The sequence below is a fragment of the Nannospalax galili genome, unplaced genomic scaffold, assembly GCF_000622305.1.
Source record: "Nannospalax galili isolate Female #2095 unplaced genomic scaffold, S.galili_v1.0 scaffold547, whole genome shotgun sequence".
Lineage (NCBI taxonomy): Eukaryota > Metazoa > Chordata > Mammalia > Rodentia > Spalacidae > Nannospalax > Nannospalax galili.
In genome coordinates this window covers 448,628-452,365 of record NW_008355824.1, presented here as the reverse complement: position 1 = coordinate 452,365, position 3,738 = coordinate 448,628, and the positions used below count along the sequence as shown (strand labels likewise).

Sequence of the window (3,738 nt, the reverse complement as noted above, 5' to 3'; positions counted from 1 at the left end):
TCCAGCCGTTGGAGCTTACCACGAATGTCAGGAGCTGATTGTCCTATAAAGGCCATAATAAGATCTACCTGATGCTCCTGGACTGTGGGATCAAAAGGGGCGTACATCCGATATCCCTCTATCAAGCATTCTAGAAACCCTGCGGGGGTTTCATTTTCTCCTTGGGTTATAGCACGTACCTTTGCCAAATTGGTCGGGCACCTTCCGGCCCCTTTGAGACCCGCTAACAGAGTGTGGCGATAAAGACGGAGACGCTCCCTACCGGCCACGGTTTCAGGGTCCCCGTTAGGTCTGGTCAGAGGAAATCCTGCATCTATTTCATTTGGGAGCAGAGTGGGTCTCCCATCCTGCCCGGGGACATTTTTCCGGGCCTCTAGGATGACTCACTGTCTTTCTTCTGTGGTTAGAAAGGCCGAGAGGAGTTGCTGACAATCCTCCCAGGTGGGTTGGTGTGTGAGGAGAATAGACTATTAAAGCAGTTAGAGCCTAAGGATCCTGAGAAAAAGAGGGGTTATGAGTCTTCCAATTATATAAGTCAGAGCCTGAAAAAGGCCAGTACTGAATCTGATCCCCTATAGTTCGGAGGGGAAAAACCTGGGCAGTTCGGGTTCCATCAGGGGGGCCCTCTCTATCCCTCCTTAGAGCAGAAAGGGTAGGAGGCCCCTGATCAGTCTCTGCAGTTCCCCTAGGAGGTAGGAACAGCCGTGCCCAAGGTGTGGGGTTCTGGGCCCAGTCTTCCCAGGTGACTATGTAGGCCACCTGGTCTGGATGTCCGTGTGGTCCTGGGTGGAAAATGTATTCCCTAACCTGTAAGATAGTAGCAAGGTCAAAAATCCCATCCCTTGGCCATCCTTTTTTTAAAGAGGGCCATACAGAGGAACAGAGACTCTGCCACTTCTTGTTTTGGACCTCCAATGATAAGTTGTGGGCCCATTCCATGACCTCCTTCCAGTGTTCCAGAGTTAAACTTAAAGGGGTAGTTAGCGATTGACCCATAGTGGAGGTCACAGGAGAGAGGGAGAGTAAGAAGGAAAGAAAGAAAGAGAGAAGGAATATGCCACTCCAAATAATAATGGCCAGTGGGTGTGCTTATAGACGAGTACCTAATGTTGCCCAGTTTTTCTTCTGTGGGGGATGTGAATTTACCTGGGATTCACGCCTGGGACCCCCTTATCCTTTCACAGGAGTCTTTTAGCGGTGAGCGCCCTATGGCTCTTATTTGCTCAGCCCGTGCCCACGGGGCTTTGTCAGTGGCCAGAGAGAGAGAGAAACGGAGAGGAGGGGGAGATACAGAAAAGCCGCCTTGTCTCCACCCGTGTGGGCAGTCGGGGTTCGCTAAGTGGGCTAAGAGCCTTTAGCTTACATCAGGGAGTAGCCCTGACCAGAAAACCTCAATTGCCCTTTTGCCTTTAACGGTCCCACGCAAAGACTCAGACCGAGGATAAAAGGAAGGAGGAAAGGAAAGTTTACAATAAGGAGCATTGAGAAAATTACAAGACCAGACCTCCCTCTAAGTAAGTAACACACATCAAGCATACATACCACATTAAATCACATTCATGTGGACCAGTCCTTCTTTCATTCAGACACACGCTGCACCCACCATTCTCACTTTTGGGATCCCTGAACACAGACACAGACACAGACAATACACAAAACAGAGAAACCTCAGCGCGTGCTTCTTATCTCAAGAACTGAAAGTACAGAGTGGGAGGGGAGTAGCCAAGCCGAGCTCCCTTCTCCCAAGGGAAGGAAAGCTACACCATCCTCCCCACTCCAGACCACTCTGGTCCCTAAGGCCAGAGTGTCAGAACCAGGGGCCTCTGGGCACGTCTGCCACTCCCACTGGTTTCCAGAATACAGACTTACAGGTCCTGCACAGGCACAAATGTTCAGATGGATCGTTCCCAGAACAGGAAATAACTAACAGACATTAAGACCAAGACAAACCACAAGACGTCCTTACCTCCTGCTGATCTGAGGAAATGGGTCTGGGGGCAACCAAATCCCGGATGAGCCCCCAAATGTTGGGCCCCCTGTCTGGGGTGCCCAACGTCCAGGGGAGGCCACACCCCAATAACTCAGTCCTCAGACCAGGAGATGCAACAAGCAAGAGGATTTAATCGTTTGCGCAGACGGGCTCCTGCCTCACTCAGAGAGAGCAGCAGCCCAGAGCTTGGCTTACAGGCTTCTTTTAAAGGCAAAAACCACAAACCTCAAGCAGTAAAAGTGGGAGGGGGAGTGGCGGTAGTGGGAGGAAGTTTCGGGTGATTTTCGGCTTGGTACACAGAGCATGAAAAGGTCAGCTTTTTCTCAGTAGTTAGAATTTTACAGCTTACTTCCTTGTACAGTTTCCCAGAATATTCTTCTTTTGGTCTGGGGGGGACTTGGTTTGATTCCATCAATATGGATTTTTCTAGTGTTTTACAGAACATATATGATTTTCTAATGAGAAATAAAAATTTGGGGGACAGTTGTTTGTAGATTGCATATATATATATAGTGTCCAGGGGTGGGTCTGACCAAAGTTTAAAGGTACTGAAGAAAGGTCACAGGACTATTTCATTTTTAGGGGAGGAGTTCTCATAAAAAATGACCACAAGGATCATCCATAAATGCAGGATGAATCTTAGCTCTGATGAAAAAGACAAGAACACTAAGAAACCTCAAGGCCTGGTTTCAAAATTGTTTCACTCTCAATGCATGCAAACTGAACATTTTGATATTCTAATACCTATCACATACTGTGTTTTATTAAGTAGGAAAAAATTGAAAGGAATTTCAATAAACTGTAATTGAAGCTTAATTTCAAAACAGAATGAGGAAACAATATTGTGTTAGTCACAAAGAGGGCAGTGAGCTCATCTCTTGGCCCTCAGTAAACCTAAGTCCTTTTACATGAATGGGTATAATTTCCCCATTAAATAAAGGAATGTGAGATTTATCCTTACTCAGTGACATTCAGATTAATTACATTGTTCAAAATTTAGGCAACTTCCCACAGGAAATTAGAATCTGAAATCCAAGAACCTGATACTTTTCTGAGAGGGAAAATCTTCCAATGAAAAAGGAAATTGAGATTTGCTTCACTGTGTGTTTCTTATTACTCCAAAGGAATAAAACCAAAAAGTAACTATAAGGCAAATTGCTATAAAAGATTTTTTTGTAATAATTAAATTCTTTGCAGGGTAAGATGTAATTCACTTAGCATATGCATTTGCACCTATTTAACTTTCTCAAATTTTTATTTGCAAATGGAGATTGAAAGTTAAAATTAATTAAATGGGTCAAAGTTTAGTCAAATGTGACTGACTCCCTGAATGATTTCAATGTTCTTTCAATTTTATTCAAATAAAATACATTTATTAACAATACCCCAGAAGTATTTATCATATTTAAAAATAAATTCATGCTATCAAAAGGTGAGGTTCAATTTAATCCTGTTTGCCTTCACGCCACTGTTGTGAGCCTTCATTCCAGGCCACGTAGACAAACAGGGCGAGGACGACGTGAACCGCCACAACTGCTACGATTGTGGCATAAAAATAGCTGTCTCTGTTGGACATTCCCAGGGCACCTTCGAATACATAAGATTTGTAAAATATAGCCCAATAAGAACGTGATCATTAAAGCTGTGAAGGAGGACATTAGAGTCTTCAGGGTTGATGCCAATGAGCTTTCATTCTTGAATTCCAGAGGCTGCAGCACGTTCAGCCCTGCTTCGTCGAGGCGCTCCAT

General features: G+C 44.9%; 1 pseudogene; it reads right to left on the bottom strand.

Annotated features, from left to right (window-relative positions):
* Positions 1 to 3,434: 3,434 nt before the first annotated feature.
* On the bottom strand, positions 3,435 to 3,738 carry LOC103750656 (annotated as a pseudogene).